Source organism: Ptychodera flava, chromosome 1, assembly GCF_041260155.1.
Source record: "Ptychodera flava strain L36383 chromosome 1, AS_Pfla_20210202, whole genome shotgun sequence".
NCBI classification, from domain to species: Eukaryota; Metazoa; Hemichordata; class Enteropneusta; family Ptychoderidae; genus Ptychodera; species Ptychodera flava.
Genome location: NC_091928.1, coordinates 43560471 through 43578023, shown reverse-complemented (window position 1 = coordinate 43578023; position 17553 = coordinate 43560471). Strand labels below are relative to the sequence as shown.

The 17553-nt window shown below is 37.3% G+C and overlaps 1 long non-coding RNA gene across 2 annotated transcripts; it reads right to left on the bottom strand.

The window, feature by feature from the left end:
- Positions 1-528: 528 nt before the first annotated feature.
- On the bottom strand, positions 529-16029 carry LOC139138347 (uncharacterized). Of its 2 annotated transcripts, none has more exons than XR_011553585.1 (7): positions 15687-16029; positions 15091-15115; positions 13075-13159; positions 5836-11649; positions 5243-5267; positions 3092-3173; positions 529-1044 (listed from the first exon to the last, which is right to left on the bottom strand). It is a non-coding gene; the product is annotated as an uncharacterized lncRNA (long non-coding RNA). The 2 variants fall into 2 exon arrangements; XR_011553584.1 differs by lacking the exon at positions 529-1044 and adding an exon at positions 2435-2672 and having other exon boundaries at positions 15687-16028.
- Positions 16030-17553: the final 1524 nt, after the last annotated feature.

The window sequence follows — 17553 nt, the reverse complement described above, 5'->3', positions numbered from 1 at the left end:
GTTTTCACCTCCGTTTATTTAGGGCAGATTGCTTCTTTTATCCCAATATCTTATCTGTGAATCTTCAACTTTGTTCTCTATTACGAGATTTTGTTAATGTTCTTATAAAAAGTAAGTGAAAAACTTCACAACATTCCATTTTAGAACTTGGGTCATATAACTTTAAATGTACTTGGCCATGGAATAGTCATATTTCTGTTTTCATATTTTAATCATTTGGTAAGGTAAAAACAAGCTTTAGCAAACAAACTGAAGATAAATTATTTTGCATTACCTTTCAATGATATGACGACAACATTGTATCGTTCACACCTTAGGATACTTCAGTAAATGAACGTTGGGAGCAGTATAAAGTCATTAGGCGAACAGCAAGCTTCGGTTTTTACTCTTACAACATTAAATATATATATTCGAGTAAGATTTCGTTGTAAAACCGTTTATCATTTTCCATGAGCGTAATGTTACCTTGCCATCGTCCATTTATTGAAGTCACTGTTCTAAGAGAAATAAGTGGACTTTTTGATATCATTGTCTTGTACATCGTCTGTGTCATTCATTTGTTTTTATTCCATGAAACACATTTTCTGAATCTCGTTCCTGGAGTATGTTGAGTAGCGCCTACAAAGTGTTAGCCTTGCTAACAGACTTCATCATGCACATATACCGTGTTATTGATAACCAATGAATTCTATAGTAGACAGATTAAAGTTAATCCCTTGACAGCAATAAACTTTGACACTGATTCAACACACAAAAGTTGTCTTGACAACCAGATCAGCAGAATTTCAACATCACTTTAGGAGTGAAAGAAGTATGCTTTTTAATTATAAAAAGATAGTAAAACAATATTCAAAAGTTTTTGGAGGTGTAACGGAATTAGACATGTTGTTCAGTACCAGTTAGAACGAAAAGCTATTCCCGGCCCTACTTTTTCTTCTCCGTTAGATGACATGTTGCCGATCTCCTGCGGTCTTCAAAATAACCCTTGTATAAAATGTCGACTTCCAGTCTGTTGACGTGGTCAGGTCAAGTAGTTCTACCAAGCTGTGGCAACAATTCACCAAAATGATGAGAACAGAAAATGTGTTTTGTGGAATAAAACATCAGTATCCAAGTTTATTAATGTCATCACAATAACTTCGTTATCAAATATTAAATATTTCACAGGTCGTCAAAGGTTTACACCACAGCCATAGATCGATCGGTATTTACATGTCAGCCAGTTTGAATCATTTACAAGTGGCATTACCAGTTGTATACACATGCCTCGATACCGAATGTTCTCACCGACAACATTTTGTACACAATGGATAAATTGAATGCACCCGAGAAACTAGTTTATTTCAACTATGATATTACTCCACATTTTGCTATTGAATCTCAAATTCAAAGTATAATTGTTAAATATCGTTGGACAAAAATGTTCGAGAGAGGGCAGGGGGAGTTAGAGAGTAAGACAGGCAGACAGTACAGAGTTGGAAGCCAGCTAAACAATAATCTAAATGATATATTGAGAAAAAATACTATCAGGTCAATCTACGTTACTTGCCAGATAAGAGTTTTGATAGATAGCTATTGTTTTGAAGCTCATGTAGTAAATAAAGTTTGCATTATCTTATCTTTTTGAATATCGCAAGCTTTCTCTTTGCCCATCGAGTTAACACAGCTGGCGACGTCGACCATTTCGAATACGTAAACGGCTGACAGTTTTCCTAACCTGAGGAACGTTTGAGTAAAACTTGAAGCCCCTCTGTTTCATATTTATGTGCATATTACGTAAACTGTCCCACGAGCTGATTAAATAAAAATCCATAATCCATAGTTTACTGAAGACATAATCTGTATTCTATACAAAGGGGATAGGGTACTTTTCAAAACAGAACACTCGGCTGTCCATACGTTGTCACATGTTCTGGGGTTGCAAGAAAAACAGATGTTAGATTCAACAGCGGCACCACCTCCAGCAAATCATGTGTTATTTAGCGAGATGCACAATTTCAGTAAGAACATGGGTATTCAACATTTCGCACGACCGTTACTTGATAATATCTTGGTCGATCTTAGTCTGTGCGCCAACCCGTGACAAGTATTACGGCCGTACGTTAAAACAAACAATACAAGAAATTTAACATTATTGACTCCCTCATGGATCTCGTGATTAAGTTCAACGCGGCATCAAATCAACAAAGAACACAAATGTGCCTCAAAAATCAGCGTTGATGGTTGCATGGAAAAGAAAAAAATACATGTTACCGTTGTGTACCGTCGGTATGTACCAAGGCCAAAAACGACCTTCGGTTTTCGACCATGGTCATTTTTGAGATGTGAGAGAAAATATTAAAATCCTACCGATGTGGGAGCCGTAACAGAGAACATTAAACTATATTATACACAGTCACTAGATAATGTATGTTGTAAATATGGAAAACACATGTTTGCTTGACAGGATTTATGAGAATTTAATCATAAATGACGTACGAAATTTGTGTTGACAAAATTACTCATTATCAGTCAGTAAATGTATTTTACAGAAAATTTATAATATCACATGCTTGGGAAACAACTTGTGATTTTTTTAAATTTTGATAATGACGCCCATATTATTTTTCGGGTTGACGATCTGCAGAGCTGGGTACACTCTTGTGTACATTGGAAAACGGTCATCGGCGTGTCTGTTAGAGACGAAAAATTCATTGAAGCATATGATATAGTAAAACCTGACAAAGACATTGTCACTTACAGGTTTTGGCAAAGTAGTAAGGTGGCTTGAGTTTTTTTTTACCAAACATACCGACATTTAAAGAAAATGCGACGAATAATAATTCGGTACTTTTGTACCGTGTCTGCTCTTTTGAGTATAACTAGAAAAAGGTAAGTACAAAGCTATTGTCACTTAAACTTCCAGAAGTTTGGAGCCTGATGCGTATGCTTCTTCATTACAATGAAGTTCGTATTTTGGTTGTCTTTCCTGGTATCCGAAAATTGTTCAATTAATGGTCCAACAGCATTGTACTATCATTTTATATTGAAATCATCCAGAGGAATGTTCTACACCAGAGTAGCAAGATGAATAAAATGATACATGACTTACAGTCCTTTCGCAGTGCTTTGACATACTATCGGTTCTCCTTACTCAGAGCAGCAAGGCCACTGTAGGATACAGCAGATTGGGTCTGTAAAAAATCAATGAGAGGGAATCAATGAGAGAGAGAGAGAGAGAGAGAGAGAGAGAGAGAGAGAGAAGAGAGAGAGAGAGAGAGAGAGAGAGAGAGAGAGAGAGAGAGAGAGAGAGAGGATATATTATATTATATTATATTATATTATATATTATATTATATTATATTATATTATATTATATTATATATTATAATATTATATTATATTATATTATATTATATTATATATATTATATTATAATATATTATATATTATATTATATTATATTATATATAATATATTAATATTATATTATATTATATTATATTATATTATATTATATTATATTATATTATATTATATTATATTATATTATATTATATTATATTATATTATATTATATTATATTATATTATATTATATTATATTATATTTAGGGGTTATATAATTACACGAAGTTTGGGCGATACCCCGTCTATCGAGTGATGTGTCCGTATTTTGACGAGTTGCGCAGCAACGAGTCAAAATGCAGACTGTCATCACGAGAATACGACTCGGTATCGCCCTAACTTCGTATAATAATCCCTATCATACATGCATGCTTTTGTTATGATTGTTTTCTTACAGACGTTCCGAAATTAGCAACAAAATCAACTGACATTGACCTTCCTTGCCCCTCGCTGTACTAATTAAAAGTTGGTATCGTAGCTAAGAAGTGATGACAACCACTTCTTGATATTATTCCGCTTTTGGGCCATTCCACTTCAAGGGAGGGTTTATGGAGCACTTTTAAAGCGAACAATATAAATATTAAGATAGCGACATATGTTTTCACAATTTAAAGATTTATTTTAAGTTTAAAATGACGGTGGACGTAAAACATAGGCTGGAGTGTTTGAAATGAGTGTGTTTACGTGTTTTGATACATAACCTCATCCCTGTGTGAAAGTTATGAGGCCGCCAAAAACGGTCAAAATACTCGCGCCACGCCAGCGTTTGATTTCAAACTCGATCGAGTATGAACAGCTAAGAGGCTAGATCAAGCAGCTCTGCAACATCTATGAATGCACACATACAGTGGATATAATACCCGTATCAGTCCGTTTATCCCGAAGAATTATACATATACCCAGACGTGAAATAGACTGAATTTACCATCTTAGAAAGGAATTGTGAGCAGATTAGGGAAAACGTGAAATGAGTACACTATTAGCTGTAGTGACGTAACTCGTTCGTGATTTTGTTGCTGTTCGAATAAAACATTTCGAAGGTATTTACGTCATCTCCTCGTATATTTTCAACCTGGCTTGCCTAACTAGAACTAAACTTCATTTAACAACCTAAATGAAAGTTAGACTTTCCCCAGATCTTACATTGTATCTGAAACCCGCACCGGTGCCACCGGACACGATCATGACCTGTGAATCTCACTGACAGGTACAAATCGGAAATATAATATGTACACCTAGTCTATCGCGAGTATTTTCAGTGTGGTTGGATTTTTGAGGCTAATTTATGGCTGTAAACGATGTAATTCACTACCTGCATACTTAAGCCTATCAACAGGAAATTTGTCGTAAGGCGGATCTATAATGATGCACTGTCAACCGGTATCTTAATCTTCAGCAGCGTAGACAACATGAAAACACTGCACCGTATCATCGCGTATGGTACCGGCCGTGAACGATGACAGGTGTCGGCAAAACTTCCAAAAGATACAAATTTTCAATACGTTCGTTCGTATGTTTTTGCTGTACTTGTACCTAAGTGCAATGCCCATGAACTGACCGCAAACAACGAAATTTTGACCATAATCATAATGACGTTTGGGATTATCATTTGTCTTCTTCGCTCAGCTGTTTTATATGTATACGAACATACCAACAAAGATCATAGGTATGCGTAGCTGTAAGTAGTTCGGTTACAGTGTTAATATACGGGTTCATTTCAGTATTATATTAACAGTAGCGGAATTGTAATACACGCATAGCATGTTTGATATGATATGATATGATATGATATGATATGATATTGATATGATATGATATGATATGATATGATATTACAAATTAAAGATTAATCTTACCAGTTGCTCGGCTTTTGTAATTGTCCTGGAATTGTATAAAAACATTTGATAAGCAAGTACATGGCAAGGAGAAAGAGCACGAGTCCAGCATTGGAAGCATTATATGGGTACGTATGTCCGTACATAAATTTTTACTTACACAAGCAAGTGCATAGACATGTAAACAGATGCACAACTTACATAGATACATAGATACATACATACGAAAATGCTTACATAGATACATACATTGATACATAGATACACAGATACATACATAGATGCATACATAGATACATAGATACATACATAGATACATAGATACATACATAGATACATACATACATACATACATACATACATACATAGATACATAGATACATAGATACATAGATACATACATACATACATACATACATACATACATACATACATACATACATACATACATACATACATACATGTGTACGTGTTTACGACTGCTTGTATTCTGTCCATCCTTGAAAGAAAGCACTATTTCAACGACTAGAAATTAATCACAGGAGGGAATAGTGATGATTAGAGACTATACACAGTACTGAAAAAAATAAAAGGCATCAATATAGAGTACATACCCGACGTGAAATCAAAACATCTGCTAGTTTGCTTTGATGTTTTGACAGTTGCATATCACTCCCCGTTGTACCAGGAGTCAATACTGAAAGGGAAACAACCACAAATACTAACAGGAAAGACGTTTTCATCGTGGTGGAAAGTACAGCAGGTATTTTCATGTACGACAACAGCAGCGTTGGCTTGTAAATAGTGAATCACGCTGACGGACAACGTCGTTTTGTTCGTTTATTGCATACGCTTTGTTTTGATTGACAAGTGAATACACCAATTAAAAACCATCCACTTTAATCACAATTCAGTGACGATTCTAAGTTAAGTCTGGTAGTCTGGTTCCCTACCTTGATTTTGCCGCTGGCTGCGCTATACCAATGAAAAGCTAATGCAGCCGGTCGCAGAAATTACGCAGTGAACCATACCGGGTGATGTCGACAGTTTATGAGAACAAAGATGCTCCAAACACCTGGGTGTGATTTGTGATCCTTGACTCTGAGATGGGAGTGGTTCCTTTCCTGTTTACTCGCGTATACATGAATAATTGGCGTCCACTTGCTTCGAGGATTCGTTCTGTCACGTGATTCTTTCCTCGCAAGTGACAACTTATTAAAGCACTTTTCAAATCCAACATGGTGGGCGTGGCTATTAAGCCAGCATTTATCGTCAGTTTATCGTCTTAAAGTGTTATAAAGTGTTAAGTGCCAAATGTTTTCTTGGAAATAGTACAGATGTCATCCAAAAGATACAAGAATATTGTGCTTTTCCCCAAATGGAGGCATCATGGGCCAGTGGCTAGAGCAGTGGACTCACGATCAAGGGATGGTGAGTTCCAGCTCCGGCATGGCTGTGGTGTTGTGTCCTTCAGCAAGGTACTTTATTCCTCATTGCTTCTCCCCACCCAGGAGTGATTGGTACCTGGTAGGACAGAGGTTGTTATGTGTGCGTTTAGCTCTGCTGCGCTTATTGGCTGCACATGTGAGCTGTTGTTTGCTCCCCAGGGAGTTGAGTGGTATCATATTAGGTCCAGTGACCAGGGGTAATAATAATTGTAAAGAGCCTTGAGCACATGTACTTGTGGATATGTGCGCTATATAAGAACCCATTATTATGTTTCGTTCATCTTGAAAATATTAGATAAAAACGGAAGAAATGAAATACTAGTACACTGTAGTGAAACATTTGTTGAAAGTTGTAGTACGGAAAGTTTGCGAATGTTGACAAAGGGTCTAACAGTTCGGGATTGAGAATACGATAAGAAAAAACAAACGAACTATCAGACATCATACCTTTCAAAAATAAATCGCATGATTAAGTAATTATCATGGGCAACCAATATTATATTTGCAGGCAGATGTGGCAATACTCTAGTAAACACAATTTATTTCGTGTTGTACCATTCCCTAAATACGGTTAGGATTGAGTGAAAACATGTGCTTCACTTCAGCAAAATTGCACGAAGCTCTCTTACTCCAATAAACGAGAATGATTCATTCAATATTTTATAAATCACATAAAAGGTAATATGCATAAAACGCTTCAGGGTAAACAGCGAAATACTCAAACGAGTAAAGTAAAACACTAGTCCGTCAGTTTGTGGAATTTAATCACTTTTCTCACACTCTTAAGTGCGACCAACTGTACACCATACTTTTGTTAGACAAGACGAGCAAGACTCGCTATCAGCAACGCAGGTAGATTGGGACACTTGAGAAAATGTGTTGTGCCCAATCTCGTGTGCGTCTCTATTGACTAGCCGCGTCAACACTTTAAGCCTTTCGTTAGATTCCCAGTCCTTCCATCCACAACTTGTGTTACTACATTCTATTATGTATTGACTATTCCTTCAACTATTTGTGAGTTTGATTCATTGACGATACATGAATTTACGTTCTTCCAGTGGTCACTTGATATACACAGGCGCCGCCAACTCATTGATGAAATTTACCAGTTGGCGGCACCTGTATAGGAAACTATGTGCCATTGTAGATTCTCCCGTAACTACTTATCCATCACCAAGCGGTAGCCAGGTATTGACATTTTGATTTTAAAATCATACAACGTTTTACCCGTTGATATACTGCTTTTGTGGACTTGTTTCGAAATTCGTACAGGAGATTTAGGTTGTAACAGAATGGGAGCGACCATGACCACGTTTGGGCGAATTTATGACCGAGTAGGTGTTCTCCTCTTGTCTAAATAATTTCTAAGCGACTTCTCAGTTTGTTTAGGGATATGCTCACTTCCTCGCGCAAAGTGTGCACAAAACTTGATATCCTGTATCTTCAGGGCATACATTACTTTAATGTATTTTTCAAAAGAACTGTCATTTTGCGTCCCTATGTTTTAACTTGTTTTGTTGGGTAAAACACGGTCTTGAGCTATCAAAGCTCTCATAAACATTGTATTACAACCTAAATATCAATGGTGTGCTGATATCTTTCCGAGGTCAGGGAGGCAGCTGAACATAGCAGTCAGAATTGCTAACTGATAAAAGTTGCGAAAATATAAATATTTATCTTTCAGTAAATGATAGCAGTACGGTCCTATCATCGGGCAAATAGTCAGTGTAAAATTTAATGGTAAATTTCACGTAACACGACTCCATTCTGTCAACCTTCAGTGTTGTTGTACATCAGAACTTTGTATTCCTTTGCTGAAATTTCGTTTCATCATTTTCTATTTTTTCTTGAAGGTAACGTTGCATCTCCATCGATTGTATTATTTTATGGTAATCTATGAAAACATCGTTTATATATTAATTTATTCATTTTTAATTAAACAAATGCCTTTTTTCTGAATCGTTTTGATGGCGTATGTTGAATTACAAAGCGTTAGCCTCGCTACCACACTTCATAATGCACAATACCCATTGCACACATACAGGCTTTGTTGACAAGTAATTATACAAGTAAAAATATATCAACACAAATTCAAGTAGTTAAAAAGCCCATTTAAAAAAAAACTAGCAAAGTCTTCATACGATATTACCGTCAAGTACCATTAGAATATAAAACAAAACTATATTCCTAACCCCTTTACTGTTTATTTAATGCCATGCAGATTGCCTTCCACGGCCTTCGTTCAAATTCTGCAAGGTGTCCATCATATAAAATGTCGCCTTCCAGTCTGGTGACCTGAGCAGGTCAAGGAGTTCTGAAGCTGTGGCAACAATTCATCAAAATGATATCCTAAAAAACAAGCCACTATCACGACCGCCATCTGATTACGTATCGATCAGTATTGTATTTGCCAGGCAGTTCGAACAGTTTATCTTTTGTTGTACGAAGGTATAGATAACAAAGGTTCTCACGGATAAAATGTCTGTGTACTTTACTGTTGATAAAGGAATACTGAGAGAGAGAGAGAGAGAGAGAGAGAGAGAGAGAGAGAGAGAGAGAGAGAGAGAGAGAGAGAGAGAGAGAGAGAGAGAGAGAGAGAAGAGCAATAGTGAGGGAGGGAGGGCGGGAGAAGGAGAGAAAGACCAACGCAGACACAACAAGATAGGGTGAGCAGAATACTGAGTGACATATAAGACTTAAGCCTGAAGGCCAGCTAAACAATTGTATCAAAGACATACTGAGTAAAGTTTTACTAGGTCACTCTAAAGGTTACTTGCGATATATAGTTTTGATAGGTGGCTACTGTTGTCTTGTTAAACAACACACGCTTGAATATTAAATATCAACGTCATATGTTTCATAAACTACTATCTGCCTTATCTTGCTTCCTAAGAAATACTGTACATAATCTGTGCGTGTATACGTACGCATCGATAGTCATCATTTCTCGTAATTTAAGAAACAGTCATGAGCATAGGGATACATATTCCGACTATCAACCTTTAAATTGTTTGATTTTGGTCTTCCGTAGGGCTTATGTTCAACCTAATCTAATACATAAAGTTTATCGAAATAGTTTTGCCCTTAGAGAGTTAACAGAGCTATTGATATCGCCATTTCTTAAAGCTTACTGTATTTTCGAAAAAGAGGTCGGCTGAAAGTTTTCCTCAGGAATGTTTGAGTGAAACTTGACCTTGCTATGTTTCGAGGAATGTACCTTCCCTGCACCTCATTTAATTTGGCATTGCATTTCCTTTTTTGGTAGATTTTACGTAAACTGCACCAGATCTGATAAAATAAAATTCCATAATACAAATTTTACTAAAGACATAATCGGTATTATACACAAAAGCGGTTTACTTTTACAGAACTGAACACTCGGCTGTCCATACGTTGTCGCATGCACTGGTCTTGCAAGAAAAATTGGTTTAAAATTCAACAGCCAGGCCACCTCCAGAAAGTCATCTAACATTGAGCAAGATGCAAAGTTTAAGTGACTAACATTGATATTAGTCCGTGCACCAACCTGTAACAGGTACCACAGTCAAAGAGAACATTACTCACACCTTCTTCGACCCGGGGATTAAAGTGGCACTCCCACTTGGTAACATTTTAAAACAAATTTTTTTAATGCCAACGGTCGATATTTGACGTGGCGACTGCGCGCGGATCACGAGATATCGATAAAAACATGTCCTCAAAAAAGTAAAAGTTTGAATTCCGGTGGCCCACCTAAATTCAGTTTCCGAACATCGAACGTTCGGCAATGGGCCATTGTCAACTAAGCTATGGAGTACGAGTCTATGCTAACGTTGCTGTACGCCACAGTACCACTCGCGTCGGTGATCGGTCATGCCCCGTGGGGGAAAGCCGAGTCTTACTGACTCGGAGAAAAAACGGAAAACAAAGTTTGCTGATTCCACCAGAATTCGCATAGGTGACTAGCACAGATACGTGGGGTTGATACATAGCGGCCGCCGCGTGGTATGCGCGGCGGCCGCTATGTATCGAACCACGCGTAACTGTGTGGCAGACGACAAAATGTAGTCATCAGAGGCGGCTAATATTTTACACGTAAATACTGATATCTATGTGGTATTGGTTAAAAATATAATAGAACTGATTGAGAATAATGAAAACGACAAAAACTAAGGAGAAGTTTTAAAAACTTACCTGAAGTGAAGGCATAATGCTGTATATAAAGTCTTCGCAGTGGGAGGTAAATTGCGTCGTTCGAACTTATTATGGACTCCCTAGAATATCGTCAATCAGCACAACAACAAACCTTCGGGGGATTTCGGGTCATAATCAGAAACGATCGTAAAACTTCGGGATGTGAAAAATACGCTCGGGAAATGACATGTTTTTATCTGGCGATCCGTGCGCAGTCGCCACGTCAAATATCGACCGTTGGCATTGAAAAATGTGTTTTAAAAATGTTACCAAGTGGGAGTGCCTCTTTAAACTCTGCACGGTATCAGAATGAACAAAGAACACAAATTTACCTCAAAAATCAGCGCTGATGTTTGCATGGAAAAGAAATTCTTAATGTTACTTTCGTGTAGAGTCAATATGAACCAATGTCGCAATTAACGCTAGGTTTCCGAACGAGGTTGTGTATGGGATGTGCGAGAGAAAATAAAAACGCTATGATTTTACTCTATATTTTGGAGCCTTAACAAATTACATTAAGATATGTCATACACACAGCCACTAGACAATACATTTTGCAAACAAGGGAAAACACATGTTTGCTTGATGAGATTCATGAACTGCAAATGACGTATAATATATGTGCTGACAAAACTTCTCACTATCAACCAGTGAAGTTACGTTTAGAGAAAATTTATAATAACACGTTGGGGGAATAAGTCTTGGTTGTTTTTAATCATGAGAATGAAGCGCATACTATGTTATGGGTTGACTATCTTCAGAGCTGGGTACTCTCCTGTAGACACTGGAACACGGTCAGCGGCGTATCTGCAAAAAAGACGAAAAAGTATAACTTTATCAAAACATATGATAGAGTAGGGCCTGACTAAAATAGTGTACCTTACAGTTTTTGGCAAAACACTATAGAGTCCGCAAGTGTTTTTTTATCAAACAACCGAAAATTGAAGAAAACGAATGATTGATGACTATTCATCATCCGCCAGAAGGAAGTAAACAATAATTGTTTTCGATGCATTTAAATTAACCTAAAATTATTGTTTCACAGTAGCAAATAAATTGTCTCCACAGAACTCATACATGTGATAGTTCGTTGTACAATGGAAGTAATTGTTGCCAGATAATGGCCGTCAACAAATACAACTGCTATCCTCCCACTGCTATATAAAATACCAAAACGAATACAAACACTCCGATACAAACCAATCAATACTTTTATGGATACATTTTAGTAGGGCTATTTGAAAACGACGTGAATTTCCTCATTTATATGCAAGCATAATAAATATGAATTTGTTTTCGTCATTTTTGGCATGCGTAACCTTCAAAGATACTCTCAACATCTGCGGTCAATTATTTATTTCTGAGAATATGAGAACATTCGTGTCTTTTGCGAGTAGCCCTACTAAAATTTATTCCACTGAAATTCACCTGTCACACTGTTGATTTGTTGCCATATTAAAGTTTTGACTAAAGCCTTTGTTTCCTTTTTGAATGAGTGCTGTTCAGAATAGAGGAGGATCGCGGTTTGTGTGTTGACGAAAATAACTTCATAGTTAACTGGAAATGTTACGATACACATTTTAAAAGGTGAACCAATAGCTCAAACTACAAGCGGCAAAAATCAGCAACGCATGTAACAATTTTCTTCCGAATTTCTACAAGCAGTGTGCAATACCGCGCGTGCAGCTATATTTCGTAACAAAGCTGAAACCCTGAACAGCTCTAATTTGATGCACATTCAGTCAGTGTTTACCTCTTTCTGGTCCCAAATTAGTGCAAGGTATAATAGACTTTACTGAAAACGCAACTTACACGTATAGCCAATCAGTTGTCCGGCTTTATGTCAACTTGCTTTGTCAACTGCTGACTCAAAGTCAAAAGTTTCAAAAGCTTCATGTATAAGCCGTTGCAGATACTTCTTTAAGACAACCTTTGATATGTGTACTGCTGTGTACATTTGAAAACAGTACTTTTTAACGGTGCTCTAATGGATTTAAAGAAAGTCCAAAAGTATTAGCGGCGATTTCCACGCAACAATTGTTATTGTTATCAGGCAGAACAACAAAAACTTGGATTGCATGATAACGCAGATGTGACAAATTGCGTTATTTATTTAATAAAAGTTCTCCTCGTTGCTCCACGACCGCCTCAGCTTTAATTTACTTAAGTGGGATACATCAACGTGTGAAGAAAATTCTATTATTTCTATTTTAAATTCGATATATCACTCACAATCCTTCCAAAGCCCTTTCATGTAGTATCGGTTCTCCTTATTTTCCACAACACCAAGGAATGCCCCACAAACAGCATGTTGCTTCTGAAAAGAAAAACATTAGAGAGAGAGAGAGAGAGAGAGAGAGAGAGAGAGAGAGAGAGAGAGAGAGAGAGAGAGAGAGAGAGAGAGAGAGAGAGAGAGAGAGAGAGAGAGAGAGAGAGAGAGAGAGAGAGAGAGAGAGAGGATCTAGGTTAAGCACCTTAATGCTATATTGCTTTCTGCTGAATCTACAGATAAACAGCATTGTAGTCCAAAAAAGCAATCATATAGCAATGAGAACAAAATAGAAATATGGCATTGCTTTTAAATTTTCATTTTATTACCTTGTCGTGTTTGTGCAGTGACAGTGCAGTAGTCACACTGTGGTTCAAACCGGGGTCGTCAATCATAAATGCTTATAAACCAGAAACATTATTCTTTCGATGAGGGGGTAAGACCCCGATTCGTTTTGCGTACGTCAAATGGAATTGAGGATTCTGATGTAAGCGAATGAAAATATAAAAATCAGACCGTGAAACCATAACAAATACGATATCGTTAATTCGAACTCTTACAAGCGCTACAAATGTTATGACCCCGAGAATTGACCTACCTGTTGTAAAATTATGAAATACGTCCTTTTTTACACTTTGTTATACATTTGTTCCAAGAAAGTCATGATAGAGCGACAGTTTCTGAACTATCCCCACGGTTCCAACGTCAAAACTGTGTCCTGCCATAAAGGAGGCCACACATACCGGTTGTCAAACTATTCTCTTTCAATGCTGTCTTGTTTGACAGCTTGTTGCCCTAGATCGCACAGATAGGCACGACAGGGTACATGGTCGAGGCTGCAATTAGCGGGCATTCGTTTTTTATGAGTGGTCAAATTTTACAATCAATGATTGGGATGGTCAAATTTTTCAATGGGTTTTATTGAGTTATGGCAAAATAAACAACAGAATTGACCAAAAACTAAGTAAAACAGCACATGAACACGGTTTTATTCTGTCTGAACATGTGATATTGGTATTAATGTACTTGATTACACTAGAGTTGTTACAGGTGCATGTGTGTGCAAGAAATTTGATTTTGGAATTTCACTGAAATGTTAATTCACTATTCATTGAAGACTATGAGAAAACTATGAATAATTAAATTATAATAGAAAACTAGCTAACTCTGTGTATTTATAAACGGTTGAATATTGATATAAATATACGTGATGAGAAAAGCTTGAAAGAGCAGATGTGAACGACAAATATGATATTGAAATTTCACCCGTGATTATTTGTTCAAGTACATTCAAAAGGATTCTTTGAAAGTTCAAGGGTCAAATGAGAAATTATAAGTCAATTAAGATATCATTGATACAAACATTGACATCTGGGGGGAGGGTCATTCTTTTTCTTGCAAACACTGTTGAAGGTTTTTTTATTTGTCACCAAAGGACCTTAGGGTACTAAGGGTTAATGAATCAAATAGGAAATTGGAGGGGGGGTCACAGTATATGGTTGATGACTTTGTTTGGTCAAATTTTAGAAATCTAATTTGAAGGGGGATTGCTTTTTGCATTTCATTTGTCACTGAAGTGCACCCTTCCCGTAAATAATGAATGCTCCGTTATGTAATTATGTTGAAGACCGATGAAGACAGGTATAATTTGGTGCTTCATCAGGCCTAGAGGCAAGCAGAATGGCGGAAAGAAACTAGACAGAAGAGAAAGAATAACAATTTTGAGTGGGGGTGTTGACACCAAAGTGAACATCATTTATGATCGACGACTCCTTATTTTGTCAATCTATCAGTTTTGCATATGATCAGGAAAAATTAATATGAAAAGAAACATGACACAAGATGACACACCTTTCGGCGCATCGGACGTGAATGTATCAAATGGATTACATCAATACATATATAGTGTTCAACTTGGTACAGTGCACAGTAAACAAAGCCATTCTCTTTGTTTCTAACGAATAAAAGTTTAATCTTACCTATCGATCGTCGTTTGTCAGTGTTCTGGAATTGTATAAAAAAACATTATGATAGGCAAGCATCCAGAAAGAACACGAGTCAAGCATAGGATGCATTCTCCATACAAACTGTATTAGTTGTACACGTACACACGAACATAAGACACTTACACGATACGAGCTTGCATGTATGTACCTACACATATGGGTACTTAGACAAGCAAATGCATGGACATCAAAACAGATGCATAGATGAACAACAAATATACAGATATCCATCCATACATCCATCCACCCATACATCAATCCATCCATCCATCCATCCATCCATCCATCCATCCATACATACATACATACATACATACATACATACATACATACAATATGTACATACATTTTAACCTTGAGGCTATAGCGAATTTCACAATGCATCAACGAACAACAAATGTTCATGTATTGTGAATTGCTGCATGTATCCTGTCCGTCAAAGAAACGAAGGTACTTTTTCAACGACTACAAATTAATCAAAGGAGGGAATTGCAATGCTTTAAGACTATACACTGTAATGACTTCCAACCTTAAAAATAAAAAGAAACACGCCAATATAGAGTACATACCCGACGTGAAATCAAAACATCTGCTAGTTTGCCTTGATGTCTTGGCAGTTGCATATCACTCCCCGTTGCACCAGAAGACAATACTAAAACAGTAACAGCCACAAATACTAACAGCAAAGACGTTTTCATCGTGACGGAAAAAGTACTCAGTAGGTATTTTCAGATACGACAACAGCAGCGTTGGCCTGTAAAGTTGTAATGAGGCTGACCGACGGCGTAGCTAAGTTCGTGTACTGCATATATCATTCACTCTATGTTTTGATTGACAGGGGAGTGCACCAATTACAAACAATCTGGGCTTAATCACAATTGAGGCACGATTCCAAGTTAAACGCCCCGGACCCCTTTAAAAGGGGGATTATTTTAAGAATATGCAAATATGTATGTTGTCAATCATGATTACTCATTGCCGCCTGAGCGATCTTGATCCCCGCTGAGAACAACTAAGAAAGCGTACTGATTTATCACGAAAATCACCGTTGTGTACCTAAACATGCGCAGACACAACAGCATACAAAACGATAAGAGACAAGTAATGAACACGCATTAACAAGTATTCTCTTTTTCGAGTGGTTGGTGGTCCTGAAAAGAACCGCTTTGTATGTGTTCCTGTAAAAGTTGTGAACACTGAGAGTATTCACATGTCGCTTGCAAGGCATTTAAAATTTCATTTCTTCCTTCAAACATCGAAACTGAATCTTTTATATCGTATTTTGATGAGTTTTAACGTTACCTTTGGCATTGTGACTGGTTTGATCATTTTTATATCACTTGATTCAATGCAGTTGAGCTGACTGGACTTGAAATTTTAGCGTCGATCACATCATTACCACTCTTACTGGATACACCAACATTGACCGTCCACAGTCATCCACGATGGCCGCGGTCCTGCACAGCTGTCCTGAGAGACCCATCAGCCTCATTAACTTTCTTTACAAATGTATTTCAAAATACTCGGCTGGTCATTTAGTTAAAGCTTTCTGGCTTACATATCGTGAAAAGCAGCGTATATGGTATTCAAATATGCATGCTCATCTATGGAATAACGGACAACTTTTCCACTGCGTCTTGGTCAAATGTCATTTGCTAGCTGTAATAATTGTGCTTTGTTGGCCGTGGGGCTTGGGCTTCTGTTGTGCGGCTAGCGCTATGCCGCAACAAAGGAATTGTAGCCTTGGCTGGGGCACAGCTCGAGCTGCACGACAGAAGTCCAAGCCCATCGGCCAACCAAGGCTACAATCATTGCAGCTAAGTGAGTCCCTAATAAACAAGCTGTCGATGAGTGATGGCAATTTGTAATTTGGATGAAAACTTTTCGAACAAACTTGCGCATAGGCTGCTTGCGGGCAGATTTGCACATTTTCGACAGTGTGGAAGTTCCCATAGCTGTGGTTCCTATAGCTGTCGTAAAAGTCAAAACCAGCCCATAAAAGGCAGGAATCCCGCCCGAAAACACCATAGCTATGGACCCACAGCTACAAACGTTGTAGCTTTGGCTGGCAAAACTGAAATTGTACGTCAAAATTGTTATTCACAAGCGTGGTAAATCTTTTCAATTGAATTTTAGCCACATTCAAGTTTTAATCGCATTTTGCAAGTGTGGCTGAAACAACTTTTTTGTAAATACACTCACTTTTTACCTGCTACTTCAAGCAAAGTACATTAACATAAATTATCAAAAGCCTATAAATGTAGAGATATAACTTTTTATTGGCAAAATGTGAAAAGTTTGCCTAACAGAAGTCAATGTATAATGATTTGATATTTTTGGACGACGTACTATATCGGCTTCACTTTGCTTTCCTTCGCGGGGGACTTCAAAATTATAGCAAGTCAGAAGGGGGGACTTGGATGTATTGTGAGTTTT